At 46.9% G+C, this 16,159-nt stretch overlaps 1 protein-coding gene across 2 annotated transcripts in view; it reads left to right on the top strand.

Moving 5' to 3' along the window:
- Positions 1 to 10,305: 10,305 nt before the first annotated feature.
- LOC142296905 (alpha-1,4-N-acetylglucosaminyltransferase-like) overlaps positions 10,306 to 16,159 on the top strand; it is a 263,521-nt gene continuing 257,667 nt past the window's right edge. For both annotated transcript variants that reach the window (XM_075341014.1, XM_075341012.1), the window contains exon 1: positions 10,306 to 10,671. The gene's annotated coding sequence lies outside the window, so the exon portion shown is untranslated. The remainder of the gene's footprint in view (positions 10,672 to 16,159) is intronic.

The following is a 16,159-nucleotide window of genomic DNA, read 5'->3' as shown; positions in this document are numbered from 1 at the left end:
CCTTAAAAGCAAGGTATAAACAAAAGTGACTAATAGGCCGCAACAAGGAACAGCAGGGGGGGAGAGAAAAGAAAAACAAGTGCACAAAAGCTATAACTAGCACTGCTCCAAAAACACCAGGGAGTTTTTAATATGATTAAATCACATGTGTGAATGGTAAACCACAGTTAAAATAGCGCAGACAATGAACAGTGATGTGCAGTTACCAAAGTCACCTCCTGCTGGTGCTGGCGCCCTTCCCTACACGTGTTTCAGCCTTAGAGCCCAAAGGCACGGAGGCTGAAACACGTGTAGGGAAGGGCACCCGCAGGAGAAGATGCCACTAGGTAAATAATAATTCCTTTGTTTACTGATAACACTTTTCTGTATACCTTTCTACCTCTTTGGCGACTGCACATCACTGTTCATTGTCTGCTCTATTTTAACTTGGATTTGGCATTCACCCATGTGATTAATTAATTATATTAAACTCCCTGGTGTTTTTGGAGCAGTGCTAGATATAGCTTTGTACACTTGTATCTCTTATCTCCCCCCCCCCCACTGCTGTTCATTGTTGGTGCCTACTAGTCACTTTTGTTTATACCTTGCTTTTAAGGTATGTAAATAAAAAAATATATTTCTCTGGCTATTTGTTTTGTTCTCTTTTTGGTGATTTCGAAGTCATTCAAAGTAAAGGCCTGTACGCTTCCTATTCATTGGTGACTGTTGTTACCTTCAAAAATGTTACTTATAATCTTTCTCTGTGCTACAATCATCATTGTTCTCTAATTTTGCTCATCATGGGCAAAATAAAGGTGTTTTAATTAATTTTGGATCTTTTGTAAAACGCCATTCTAGTGGCATGGTGTACCCCATACCAAAAAATTCAAATGTTGCTCAATGTAGATTACATTATTTCTGAAAAGAGCAAGTGATCATAGATTGTTCTCTAATTTTAATCTCCAGTGTATAGACTCATCCTTTGCCCATCCTGGTATATATGGCCTCATTCTGTGCCCATCCTGGTATATGTATGGCCCCATCCTGGTACATATGGCCCTAATGTTGGTACATACAGGTATGACCCTCATCCTGTTATATATGTCCCTCATCCTGTGCCCATCCTGGTATATATGGCCCCTATGGTGTGCCCATCCTGAGATGTATAGCCTCATCCTGTGCTCATCCTGGTATATATGGCCTGCATTCTGTGCCCATCCTGATATACACTACAGTTCAAAAGTTTAGGGTCACTTTTTCAATGAATCTAACATTAAACAGAAATACACTCTATACATTGTTAATGTGGTAAATGACTATTCTAGCTGCAAACGTCTGGTTTTTAATGCAATATCTACATAGGTGTATAGAGGCCCATTTCCAACAACCACCAATTCCAGTGTTCTAATGGTACATTGTGTTTGCTAACTGTCTTAAAAGGCTAATGGATGTTTAGAAATCCCTTGAAAACCCTTGTGCATGTATGTTAATGACACGACCACACCGGGGCCGTAGGGCACTTGTTACCAGGCCGGTCCTTGTTCTAGGGGGGATGTCGTGGCGGCAAGGCCTGGCAGTGTCGTTATAAGTTTGGAGATTATTTACAGAAAATGATAATAGTTAGTGGCACCACCACCTGTTCCACGCCTACGCACAAAGTGCCCTGAGCTGGTGTCCACGGACCCTACAGGGTGGTCTGAAGCTCGGTACTTACAGTATCCTTAGCCTCCGGTTTTAGTACTTGAGCACATTGGTTATTCTCCTCTAGTCTAGGGATCGATTCCCCGTAAGCGGCCAAGTCCCTCCACTCCGGTATGTCGTATGTGGAACGGGACCACGAGTGTATGGCACACTTCCTGTGGACTCTAGGACCCCTTCTCTCCTGTGCCTCGGCTGAGCTGCATCAGCTCCAGACTGCAGGTCTTCACTCCTCATCACCTACTTCCCGACTGCCTGACGTTCCACAGTCTGTTCCCACCAACTAAACTCCACTTCCAAGCTGGCTTAAGGGACGATGCCACTACCAAAGGATAGCTATACCATAGCTTAGTTGCACAAGGCCCCAACCATCGCTTGTTGGCGTGTTGCTAAATGAGAGTGTATGTGTTTGTGTGTACACCGGTTTGCGACCTCTTCCCTACCCGGGAATAGGATACTACACCTCTAGCTGTGATGCAGAAAACATCTAAAACATTTTCTTCCCTTTTATGGGAGGCATTATTTCTTAAACGGTACAAACATGGTAAAACTTTTGTAAAAAAATATAAAACTCTGCAATATAAAACATCACTTCAACATTATCAATATTGCTAAGGAGTCCATGATGCCAGGGTTCTTTGCACCGCTCCGGTTACATGGAATGAGAGCAGCGACAAATATAACAATGTGGGGGCCCGCCACAAATAAACCCCCAATGTAAGCTCTGGGTATGTGACAGAGCGTTCCGGTCCACGCTTCATTACTTCAGCACACCAGACGGGTTTTATCTCCTGTGGTCTTAGAATTCTGCTAGAGGGCACTGTAACCAATGCAACTTATATATAATGGTAGTTCTGACCACACATAGTCCTGTAGTCCAGTTGTCCATTTTAAGCAAAAAATACTATCAATACTATCAATAGTTTCAATGCTATCAAACCGGTAACATTTTTAAATTAGATTAACTATTTAAATTTCTTTCAGCAGTTCTATCTTAATTCTTTTTCTTTAATGACTGCACTCCAGGTGCACAGTTTCCCAGCTGGGGGCATTTCAGATACCCCGAAATGCCATAGCTGATAAGAGGAGTCTGTATTTTCTGGTCGCAAGTCACAACCTTTTGGACAACTGCTGCAACATGTTCCCGATCTGGTGCTTATGCTTCCAGGCGGTGGGTGACCTCCTCCTCCACTTCCTGGGGAGGCGGGACTCTTTGGGTCTTTGGTAAGTTTTGTTTCTCTGTGATTGCTGCAGAGGGTGGGCATGGCTTTTCGCGCCGTACTGGAATCCAACCCATGAAGGGCGGGCACACCCAGCCTTTCTGATTACGCATGGCGCCTGTTCTTTTTCAATGGACGCCAGTGCACAGTCTTTTTTACACAGTTTTTAAGGCACACAGTACCCGTTGTAGCAGGAATTACAATCCTGTTCTTGACACCAAGTTGACACTCCCGCAACGGGGCCGTGGGGCACTCATTACCAGGCCGGTCTTTGTTCTGGGGTGGATGTTGCAGTGGCAAGGCCCAATTTCGTGACCTCGGCGGTGTCGTTATAAGATTTGGGGATTATTTACATGGGATGATAATAGTTTGTGATGCCACCTGTGGTACTTGACCACAAATAGCCAATGCTGTGGGATAGGGACTGCTGGGGCAGATGGACACAGCTGAGTTGGTATAGCTCTCCACAGGTAGAGCTGGGCCCCAAGGCTGTTGGGAGTCGTAGTCTTTGTAATAGCAGGCGTGCAGGGCCGGAGGCGCAGATGAATAACGGGGATGCAGTCTCAAGGTTTTTACTCACTGTAACAGGTTACAGGTTAACACGACTAGTCAGTGACTGTCTTTGGGATGAGCCCCAGTCGATCCCGGGTAGTTCGGAGGCCAAGACTGGTGCATCCTTCTATGTTCCTTCCGTGCTCATCTTCCTGCGCTGACCTCTCCCGCCTGTCCCGCGCCTCTGCACACAGTGCCCTGAGCCAGTGTCTGCGGACCCTACAGGGTGGCCTGAAGCTCTGTCCCTTGGCCCTATATGGTCACCTTCTAGCGGATTCGTGTGCGGTGTTGGCTTCGGTACTTGCAGTATCCTTAGCTTCTGGTTTTACTAGTTGAGCACGTTGATTACTCTCCTCTAGTCTAGGGACCGGGTCCCCGTTGGTGGACAAGTCCATCCACTCTGGTATGTCATATGTGGAACGAGACCACAGGTATATAATAATAATAATAATTGTATTCATTTATATAGCGCAATTAATTCCACAGCGCTTTACGTACATAAACATATATACAGTTAGGTCCAGAAATATTTGGACAGTGACAGAAGTTTTGTTATTTTAGCTGTTTACAAAAACATGTTCAGAAATACAATTATATATATAATATGGGCTGAAAGTGCACACTCCCAGCTGCAATATGAGAGTTTTCACATCCAAATCGGAGAAAGGGTTTAGGAATCAAAGCTCTGTAATGCATAGCCTCCTCTTTTTCAAGTGACCAAAAGTAATTGGACAAGGGACTCTAAGGGCTGCAATTAACTCTGAAGGCATCTCCCTCGTTAACCTGTAATCAATGAAGTAGTTAAAAGGTCTGGGGTTGATTACAGGTGTGTGGTTTTGCATTTGGAAGCTGTTGCTGTGACCAGACAACATGCGGTCTAAGGAACTCTCAATTGAGGTGAAGCAGAACATCCTGAGGCTGAAAAAGAAAAAATCCATCAGAGAGATAGCAGACATGCTTGGAGTAGCAAAATCAACAATCGGGTACATTCTGAGAAAAAAGGAATTGACTGGTGAGCTTGGGAACTCAAAAAGGCCTGGGCGTCCACGGATGACAACAGTTGTGGATGATCGCCGCATACTTTCTTTGGTGAAGAAGAACCCGTTCACAACATCAACTGAAGTCCAGAACACTCTCAGTGAAGTAGGTGTATCTGTCTCTAATTCAACAGTAAAGAGAAGACTCCATGAAAGTAAATACAAAGGGTTCACATCTAGATGCAAACCATTCATCAATTCCAAAAATAGACAGGCCAGAGTTAAATTTGCTGAAAAACACCTCATGAAGCCAGCTCAGTTCTGGAAAAGTATTCTATGGACAGATGAGACAAAGATCAACCTGTACCAGAATGATGGGAAGAAAGAAGTTTGGAGAAGAAAGGGAACGGCACATGATCCAAGGCACACCACATCCTCTGTAAAACATGGTGGAGGCAACGTGATGGCATGGGCATGCATGGCTTTCAATGGCACTGGGTCATTTGTGTTTATTGATGACATAACAGCAGATAAGAGTAGCCGGATGAATTCTGAAGTGTACCGGGATATACTTTCAGCCCAGATTCAGCCAAATGCCGCAAAGTTGATCGGACGGCGCTTCATAGTACAGATGGACAATGACCCCAAGCATACAGCCAAAGCTACCCAGGAGTTCATGAGTGCAAAAAAGTGGAACATTCTGCAATGGCCAAGTCAATCACCGGATCTTAACCCAATTGAGCATGCATTTCACTTGCTCAAATCCAGACTTAAGACGGAAAGACCCACAAACAAGCAAGACCTGAAGGCTGCGGCTGTAAAGGCCTGGCAAAGCATTAAGAAGAAGGAAACCCAGCGTTTGGTGATGTCCATGGGTTCCAGACTTAAGGCAGTGATTGCCTCCAAAGGATTCGCAACAAAATATTGAAAATAAAAATATTTTGTTTGGGTTTGGTTTATTTGTCCAATTACTTTTGACCTCCTAAAATGTGGAGTGTTTGTAAAGAAATGTGTACAATTCCTACAATTTCTATCAGAAATTTTTGTTCAAACCTTCAAATTAAACGTTACAATCTGCACTTGAATTCTGTTGTCGAGATTTCATTTCAAATCCAATGTGGTGGCATGCAGAGCCCAACTCGCGAAAATTGTGTCACTGTCCAAATATTTCTGGACCTAACTCTATAAGGTATATGGTGCACTTCCCGTGGGCTCCCTTCTCTCCTGTGCCTGGGCAGAGCTTCACCAGCTCCAGATCGCAGGTTTTCACTCCTCCTCACCTACTTCCCAACTGCCTAACTTTCCACAGTCTGTTCCCACCAACTATATGAAGTGAAAGCTGCACACCAAATTCAGAGAAATATGGAGAAGCATAACTGCTTTATAATACATAAGGAATGAAAAATACAATGAACCATATGAAAAATTGAAAAAATTGAAATGTGACATTGCATAACTGCTGAGGATTATTTGAAGAAAAAAAAAAAGATATTTAGCTAATGTATTGATCAATTCATTACTGCCCCATTACCAACTTCACGTTAATCTCTTATTTATGGGGTCCCTAACCCTCTATATGCGGTTACCTCTATATGCGGTTAAAACCTGCTTGTGTGCATGGGTACCTAACCAAATGTTACCTCTATGTGCGGTTAAATCCTGCTTGTGTATGGGAAGCAAAGGACCTGGCTATATAGGAAATTGAATAAACATGGCTAAAGGGTGGGACTGGGTTCTCAGACAGAAAAAAACTGCATTACAATAAAAAAGACTGTTGGAACACCATTGTAAATGTGAACAGGGTGCTAGCCAAAATATACACAATCTATATGAAGTGAAAGCTTCACAAGGAGTGACAGGTGCCACAGAAGTGACAGATATTACTGATTTGAATTGGTTAAAGACTTTTAACTCTAGGCCCTCTCCGTGATCTTTATAGGTTTCTCATGTGACAGCCTGTATACACAGTTGAACAGTTTACCCTTCTGCCATTCCATACGATCAGCGACTTGCAAGTGCCCCTATATTGCTCTTATTACTCTATGTTGTGCAATTTGCAGAATATCTGACGCCCCCAACGGGGCTGTGGGGCACTTGTTACCGGGACTGTTTTGTCCTGGTCGGATGTATGTAGTGGCGGCAAGGCCTGGTTCCGTGACCCCGGCTGTGTCGTTAAATAGGGATGGTGGGATTATTTACAAGGGATAATAATGCTGCGGGACGTGACCGCTGGGGCAGATGGTGACGCAGCTGAGTTGGTGTAGCTCTTCACAGGTAGAGCTGGGCCCCAGGGATGTTGGGATGGGTAGTTCTCACCAATGATAAAGGAAGTCTATGGTGTTGTAGAGACGGGGTGCAGGGCCGGAGGCGCAGGCGAATAACGGAGCAACGTAGAGATGCAGTCTCAAGCTTTTTACTCACTGTTATGAGTTCCAGGTTAACACGACTAGTCAGTGACCGCCATTGGAATGCTGAGTTCCACTGTGATGGGCCCCAACCGATCCCGGGTAGTTCGGAGGCCAAGACCGGTGCACTTTTCTATGTTCCTTACCTGGTCGTCTTCCTGCGCTGGCCTCTCCCGCCTGCCCCACTCCTAGGCACACAGTGCCCTGAGCCAGTGTACGCGGACCCTTTCTGGCGACTTGAAGCTCTGTCCCTTGGCCCTATGTGGTCACCTTTCACCGGATTTGTTTGCGGTGTTGACTTCGGTACATGCAGTATCCTTTGCCTCCGGTTTTACTAGTTGAGCATGTTGGTTATTTTCTCTACTCTAGGGACCGGATCCTCGATGTGGCCAAGTCCCTCCACTCCGGTATGCCGGTTGTGGATCAAGGCCACGGGTGTATGGCGCACTACCCGTAAGCTCTAGGACCCCTTCTCGCCTGTGCCTTGGTTGAGCTGTTCCAGCTCCAGACCACAGGTCTTCACTCCTCCTTTGCTACCTCTCAACTCTCTAACCTTCTACAGGGTCCTCCCACTAACTAAACCCCACCTCCAAGCCGGCTGCGTCAGAACCGTGGTCTAATGGGGTGTCGCTAGATAAAAGTGTCTGTGTATGTGTAAACTAACCTATGACCTCCTCCTTACCCAGGAATGGAATACCACACCTCTGGCTGAGGTGCAGTAGCTCTGTGGCGTCTGGAGCATTGGGGGGGCCACACTCCCCTGTGGAGAAACGTAAGTCAGTGGGTGTTCTCGTCCGCTGGCCCGGCCGCCTTTAGAAAGACAGCATGGCCTAAGGCTCATCCCAACTGAACGCCCGACCTCCTTAACCGTGGGCGGAACACTACTCAGACAACACAGGGTGAGGGAATCACAATAGTAAGACTTTATTGGATCCCCAAACAATTAACGGCACATAGCACATAACCAGCAAAACACACAAATGTAACAGGCAACAGAGTCTCACCCGTCCGCTGGCTCACCAGGGATTTAGAATGTCCGTGCCTCAGAGCTTCCAGGGCTACTTACTCCAATGCAGCAGCACCCGCACTTTCGGCGGGCACCCACCGAGAATGGAATAACGCCAGATTTAGGAAGCTGGCTGAGGTCTGCAAAGTCTGTAGCCAGGTGACCAAATTGTCCCAACCTGGGTTTCTTCCTTAAGTAGTCTCTGGTATGATGATATGATATAATCATGGCAGCCGGAGTCAAAATCCCTAGACTGTGGTATGGTCTCCAATCGGAATCGGAGTCCCTAGATTGAAGCCATGTAACCAAGTGATCCTCTAGTCAGAGCCAAAGTCCCTAGACCGAGTCCACAAGGCATCCTGGTTCTGATCCCCTAGCCAGATCCTAAGAGCTTAGACTGGATCATGCAACATTCATCATCTGGTGACTCCAAGAAGTCCCCTTTTATAGCCATAGCCTTCACTTAGGATATACTGTGCCCTTATCGGATTGGTTGTACAAGGTTGCTTCTCTTATTGGATGAATTTCAAGCTATATTCAAATATCCAGAGACAAGGGTGAGACAGGTAAGTTACATCACATCTAGCAATTCACTTAGTAATACAATGGGAAGTTCGCATAATTGATTTATCTCTGTGTCTGGCCTTCATTAGCCAAGGCAATTACATGAGGCAACAATAACTTCAATACTAAACTCCCAAGAGTCTTGTAGAACAATGAGGGATTATCCCCCATCTATAAACAAACTGTCTTCATGTCTGGCTGAATTTTAAGAAACTTTAACCCTTGCTAGGCACTGAAAGTCCATGTCGTCACATACCCCACAGCAAATCCCAGCACGTCTGTGGGCTGGAACAGAAAAAGAAATACAAGTGGTATGAGGACATGCAAAGTTTTGAATGCTGTTAACTGGTAACATTTAAACATTTTCTTCACTTTATGGGAGGCATTATTTCTTTTTAACGTTACAAACATAATAATAAAATATAAGACTTTGCAATAGAGAACATTACGAGTATTTTCAGGAGTCCAGGGTGTTGCACTCTCCAAGTGTCCTTTGTCACCTGCTCAAGGTACAATCAAATAAAGCAGCAACAAAATATAACAATGTGGGGGACCCTCCACAAAAAAGCCCTAACGTAGGCTCTGAGCGTGCGACAGAGCATTCCAGACCACGCTTCATTACTTCGGCACGCCAGATGGGTTTTAACTCCTGTGGTCTGTTAATTCTGTTAGGAAGCACAACAGGTGCCAACTATTTACAACCAGTTCAGATATTCACCATCCACATCTCCAAAAGTCTCTGCAAATTAACGGGGTAACCAAACTTTTCATTTATGTTCTGTCTTTCCAAATAAAACGATTATCACATCCAAACAGGTTAACTATGCACATTTTCTGCAGATACTTTTATACATCTTACTTCCTCTTCCATGGCTGTGCTCCAGGTGCACAATACCCCAGCTGTGGGCCCTTCAGATACTCGGGTAGGTCATAACTGATGATAGGAGTCGCCGTCTTCTGGTCGCATAGCTCAGCCGGTTCTGAGTCTTGGGTTGTTGACTGTCCCCTTAGGCAGTCTACCTGCACATTCAGGGCATACCTCCCTCTTTCTCCTTTCTGCCAAGTGTAGGTGACGGTCTCACCCGGGTACAGGTTGCGGTCGGGGTGTCCTTTTTGTAGGTGAGACTCCACGTTTTGACGGAAAACAAAAATATCCTTTGTTACCCGGGTTCGCTAATGAAGCCCCAACCTTTCTCCAAATCAAATTTCACCACCGTGCCGTGCCTTAGCGGTCCCCGTTCTAATTGTCTCGCTTTGCGGAGACGCTGTTTAGCTGCCATATTTCAGGCCTTCATGGCCTCCCACCGAGTCCGGCGCTCCTCCTCCTCCACCGCCGCTGGCAGAACACCTCTGTGGCGCTGCTGGACATTGTGCCACCGGTGTCAGTCATGTCGTTGTTGGTACTCCCACAGCCTCCTTCCCCTCCGAGTACAGCCACCGGTTGCAGAAGGGTGATCAGTCCCTCCCCACCGAAGGGCATTTGATCCCAGGCTAAGTGACAGGGGCCTTTGCCGGCTGCAGGGGCCTTTGGGGCGTCTAGGGGACTCACTAAGAAATCTTCCGGTACCTTCACTGAGACTTCCAACAGGCAGCAGGTGATTTCTTCCACCTCCTTCACCAGAAAGTCCGGTTACAGTGCGGGCCGCGCTACCAGTATTGCCTCTGGACAGCCAGGGGAGCATATTGCTTCCACCTCGCTCTCCAGGTTGCTGCTCGCCATCGCTCGCACCGGGTCAGTCTCCTGTGCAGGTCTTTTTTCCTCCTCCACTTACTGGGAAGGCGAGTCTCTCTGGGCATTTTGTAAGTTTCGTTTCTCTGTTACTGCTGAAGGGGGCGGGCACGGCTTTTCGCGCCACGCTGTTATCCAACCCACGAAGGGCGGATGCACCCTCCTTAACCGGGAATGGGATACCACTCCTCATGCTGAGGTGCAGTACATCTGTGGTGACTGGAGCCTCAGGGACACTACATATCCAGTGCAGATCCACTCCATCTATAAGAGATAAACTGGAAAACCTGCGTTAGTACAACCTGGAGATGTCTCTGTGCTTTTCAGCTAATATCAACGTCTGACAGTTATAATTCCATCCATGATGATTTTAAGCTGACTCATGGTAGCTATCGCTGGCAGAAACTGTTATTTCCCCTGCAGCGGCAGCCCCTCCTCGTCTGCTTAGCTTCATAAGTCACATGCACTTTGTAAGTTTCTCACTACTTGTGGCTATTTCCTTCCTCTGCTAAGTGAAACTGGATTTAACACCGTACATCGGGTAAGTATTACATTAAGCAATGTTAACTTATATTTGGTAATTCTCGATCTATAGCTGTGAAGTATTTGGCTTCTACCTGGTTAATCAATGTATATCAATTTGGTACCCGTGGCCGTGGAACGGGTTATGACAGTTACTGTATTTACTGCCGGCAAAACATGTATCATATAATGTACTAGTGGCTGATTTGTATTTCCTTTTCGTGTGTCCTATCATGCAATATGTTACGAGGAGGAATAAAAAAAAAAAAAAAAAGTTTGATGGGTACAATGAGTCCTTTAACCCACAGATCCCTGAGATCTTTTTGGTCTCCATTCAGTGGGTACTGACGCACACAAGGTAGCTTAATACAGATATTACCTGTACAATTACAAGAGGGTCTCGGGACCGGCAATCTGCCAACATCTTCCCCTTTAAGAATTTCATGTTTGTGTGTGTGTTGCCAGAGACATCAACACGCACAGAGTTTGTGAGACTCAGTACGTCAGTACCCAACAATTTATATAAACTATCTTGACTCACTAGTACCCATGCTATAATGGACAAGATATAGCCTTACAGGTTTTGTTAGTGGAAGTTTGACAATTGTTCGCTTTTCCTTATGACAATATATATATTTATATACTAGAAGGTGGCCCGATTCTACGCATCGGGTATTCTAGAATTTACGTATTGTGTAGTTCATGTATGATTTTTGTTATATATATATATGTTGTGTGTAGTTACCAAGTGTTTGTGTAGGCGCTGTACATGTTCTGGGTGTTGTCTGGGTGTGACGGGGGTGAGAGCGGTGTTGTATGTGTGTTGCGTTGTTTGTGGAGCGCTGTGTGTCTGTAGCGTTGTGTGTTGCGCGGTTTGTGTGTGTGTGGTGTGTTTTGGGGGGAGGTATGTTTTGTGCAATGTGTGTGTTGTGCGGTATGTGCGTATATTTGTGTGTGCCGCGGTGTTTGTGTGTTGGGTGTTGTGTGTGTGCAGCGTTGTCTGTGTGTGTAGGTGTCTGTGTAGGGCAGTTGTTTGTGGTTCCCAGTGTGTGTGTGTGTGTGTGTGTGTGGTGTGTTGTGCACTTCCCATCGTGCTCCATCCGCCATGCTGCGCACTCCCAAACGTGCACCATCCGCCATGCTGCGCACTCCCAAACGTGCACCATCCGCCATGCTGCGCACTCCCAAATGTGCTCCATCCGCCATGCTGCGCACTCCCAAACGTGCTCCATCCGCCATGCTGCGCACTCCCAAACGTGCTCCATCCGCCATGCTGCGCACTCCCAAACGTGCTCCATCCGCCATGCTGCGCACTCCCAAACGTGCTCCATCCGCCATGCTGCGCACTCCCAAACGTGCTCCATCCGCCATGCTGCGCACTCCCAAACGTGCTCCATCCGCCATGCTGCGCACTCCCAAACGTGCTCCATCCGCCATGCTGCGCACTCCCAAACGTGCTCCATCCGCCATGCTGCGCACTCCCAAACGTGCTCCATCCGCCATGCTGCGCACTCCCAAACGTGCTCCATCCGCCATGCTGCGCACTCCCAAACGTGCTCCATCCGCCATGCTGCGCACTCCCAAACGTGCTCCATCCGCCATGCTGCGCACTCCCAAACGTGCTCCATTCCCCATGCTGCGCACTCCCAAACGTGCTCCATCCCCCATGCTGCGCACCCCCCATTGTAATCCATCCCCCATGCTGCACCAGCATCAGCCTCTCTACCCGCAGCATCAGCCTTCTGTCCCCAGCATCAGCCCCTCTCTGTCCCCAGCCTCAGCCCCTCTCTGTCCCCAGCCTCAGCCCCTCTCTGTCCCCAGCCTCAGCCCCTCTCTGTCCCCTCCTCTGGCGACACTCACACACACGATCGCATCCACTCACACACACCCGATCCCGACACTCACACACACGATCGCATACACTCACACACACCCGATCCCGACACTCACACACACGATCGCATCCACTCACACACACGATCGCATCCACTCACACACACGATCGCATCCACTCACACACACCCGATCCCGACACACACACACCCGATCGCATACACTCACACACACAGACACTGACGATATCGCACATACGCGCTCACAGTCACAACATCCGGAGATACCACATGCTTCTGGCCATGTGATCCTCCGTCAGGTCCTGGAAGGTCACAACAGCACAGTATCGAGGCCGAGAAGCAAGGGATATCGCCGGATGCTGTGAGTGTGTGGATGCGATGTGATGTGTGTGTGAGGTGTGTGTGAGAGTGAGTGTGAGAGTGTGTGAGCTGATGTGTGTGTGTGTGTGTGTGTGCGTGTGGATCTTCCGCCGCTACAGGACCTCGATGCGCTTGTAACCATGCCAACGTATCCCGTCCCCCGCTCGCACGGGAGCCCACACCACTCCCGTGCGAGCGGGGGATGGGGGATGGGGGGGGGGAGTACAGTACTCACCCCCCTTAACAGCCGTGTCAGTTCGGGGAATGCGCGGGGGGGAGGGGGGGAGTACAGTACTCACCTCCATGACAGCCCTGTCAGTTCGGGGAATGCGCGGGGGGAGGTGGGCGGGGCCAGAGCTAACGTGTGTTGCGTGAGGGGGGCGGGGCGTGGCGTGGCCGAATTGCCAATGCCTGCAGGGTGCCGGGGCGAGAGGCCAATCTGTGGGGGGGGCGGAGGCTGTGCGAGCGGCTGGCCAATCCGTGTGGGGGCGCAGCCTGGGCGAGCGGCCAATCGGTGTGGGGGGGCGGGGCCATGGCGAGCCCAGCGGCCAATCAGCTTTGTGTCACCGTAAGGACATGTCACGGTGACACTGTCACGGTGACACAATTTTGGAGCATGACAGACAGACAGAATAAGGCAATTACATATATAGAGATATATATATATATATATATATATATATATATATACACATACATACATACATACATATATGCATAAATACATATATACACATATATACATAAATACATATATATATACATACATACACATATATATGCATACACATATATACACACACATACATATATATACATAAATACATACATATATATATATATATATATATATATATATATATATATATATATATATATATATATATATATATATATACACACACACAATCTGAGGAGATAAGTTCCTCCAGTACACATTTTTAGTATGGCCTGCTCCTGTATCTACTAGAAAATCTATTGAGTCCCCATGCCCTCCCACACCGATGTGATTATTAATGGGTGGGGGGTGCCTGGGGGAATGTCAAGGAGATTTTTTTGTTATTGCAGAGGGAGTTTACAGGGTCGCCATGATTTCATTGGGGAGAGGACTGATCCTTGATCAGGCCTCTTTGTGGACAATTAATTGCATAATGTCCGTTCTGATTACAAACCCGACAGGTTATATTAGACATGTCACGTGGGGAGCTCTGTCTTTTTGCAAACGTTTGTGGATTTTGTTGTTGTTGGTTGGGATATTTCCATTTAATCAGATGATTTACAAGTATAGGCTATTTCTTATTCTGCAAATCATGTTCAGCTCCCTGCGCTATGGCAATTAGCCTAGGGAACTGGCAGGTCCATCCATGAGAGCGAGCCCTTTTCACAACATCCTGTCTCGCCATTTTGAGTCCCGATATGAATGTGTGGTTTGACAGCCTCATGTCCTTAATGTCAGTTATTATACTTCCATAGTCAAACCTCAATCGCTCCAGAGCTGTGGCATAGGCAGCTGCCGTCTGTTTAGTCGTCTATGCTTGCATCATGAAACCATCAGTCTTATTATCTTGCTGTTCTCTCGCTCATGGTTTAATGTCATGTATAAATTGCTCGTACTTATGGAGATTTGATGGAGTCCCTTACGTCATACTCTGTCCCTTTGTTTATCTCTCATGACTCATGCTCAAAGTCCTTCCCTGGGCTGCTTCATCCCACATTGTGGCCTGGTTATGCTTATTCTGGTCCTCCAGCCATCCCTTGCAATTAATGAGAAACGTCTGCCATGTCTGCTCATTCAGTGTACCATTCACACCTGCATTCAGCTTTTTCAGCATTGGTCTACATCCTTTTCTGTGCCTTTAACATGTTGTACTGTGTCTATTGCTTGAATCCATGTCCCCGCCTCCTTATTGGAGGAGCGTCTACTCTTTGCAGCCCCATAAGGAACTAACGACTCTCAACCAACTTAGAAGAGAGAAGTCTCTACCCAAAGAACAATTTTCCACTTACAAACACTGCATAGTAAATGGGTAGGACGTTACCCCTCATCACACCACTCAATTCTCTCCCCATTTAGGGGAAAAATTCTGTACGCGAGGTAAATAGTGACTACTACATAATACCCTATGTCTAGGACACACTAGTTGCTGGTTCTGTACCCTACGTCTAGGGCACACTAGTTGCTGGTTCTCTACCTTACGTCTAGGGCACACTAGTTGCCAGTTCTGTACCCTACGTCTAGTACACACTAGTTGCTGGTTCTCTACCTTACGTCTAGGACACACTAGTTGCCAGTTCTGTACCCTACGTCTAGTACACACTAGTTGCTGGTTCTTTACCCTACGTCTAGGGCACACTAGTTGCCGGTTCTGCACCCTACGTCTAGGGCACACTAGTTGCCAGTTCTGTACCCTATGTCTAGGGCACACTAGTTGCCGGTTCTGCACCCTACGTCTAGGGCACACTAGTTGCCAGTTCTGTACCCTATGTCTAGGGCACACTAGTTGCCAGTTCTGCACCCTACGTCTAGGGCACACTAGTTGCCGGTTCTTTACCCTACGTCTAGGGCACACTAGTTGCCAGTTCTGTACCCTACGTCTAGGGCACACTAGTTGCCGGTTCTGCACCCTACGTCTAGGGCACAATAGTTGCCAGTTCTGTACCCTACGTCTAGGGCACACTAGTTGCTAGTTCTGTACCCTACATCTAGGGCACACTAGTTGCTAGTTCTGTACCCTACGTCTAGGGCACCCTAGTTGCCAGTTCTGTACCCTACGTCTAGGGCACATTAGTTGCCAGTTCTGTATCCTACGTCTAGGGCACACTAGTTGCCAGTTCTGTACCCTATGTCTAGGGCACACTAGTTGCCAGTTCTATACCCTACGTCTAGGGCACACCAGATATCACTCAGATTATACTGCAGTAGTTTAATATCTATGATTGGGATCCCAGTACCACAGAGTAGGTAATATAATAATATAGGGCTCTTCTCCCCCTTGGTTTTCCCATGTGAGCGGCTGTAAAGCGCACTACACTGGAAAACCCTTAAATCTCTCAACATTTTTCCTATGACACAGAAAGCAGGTAAATATTACAAGGCAGATAATGAATATAACCAACCAATGCCCAATCAGGAGGTATGTTAGATAGTAAATTCATCAAAGATGGCAGCAAAATGGACTAAAGAAAGGAACAGACCGATCAAAACCCCACAAACTGTTAATTTTATCCTGGGAATGTTATCAGTGTGTTAATTGAGACACAAAGCGATTTACAGCCACCAATTCAAAACTTCAA

Source organism: Anomaloglossus baeobatrachus, chromosome 3 (genome assembly GCF_048569485.1).
Source record: "Anomaloglossus baeobatrachus isolate aAnoBae1 chromosome 3, aAnoBae1.hap1, whole genome shotgun sequence".
Taxonomy (NCBI): domain Eukaryota; kingdom Metazoa; phylum Chordata; class Amphibia; order Anura; family Aromobatidae; genus Anomaloglossus; species Anomaloglossus baeobatrachus.
The sequence above is the reverse complement of the archived record's forward strand: the minus strand, read 5'-3'. Positions and strand labels throughout refer to the sequence as shown.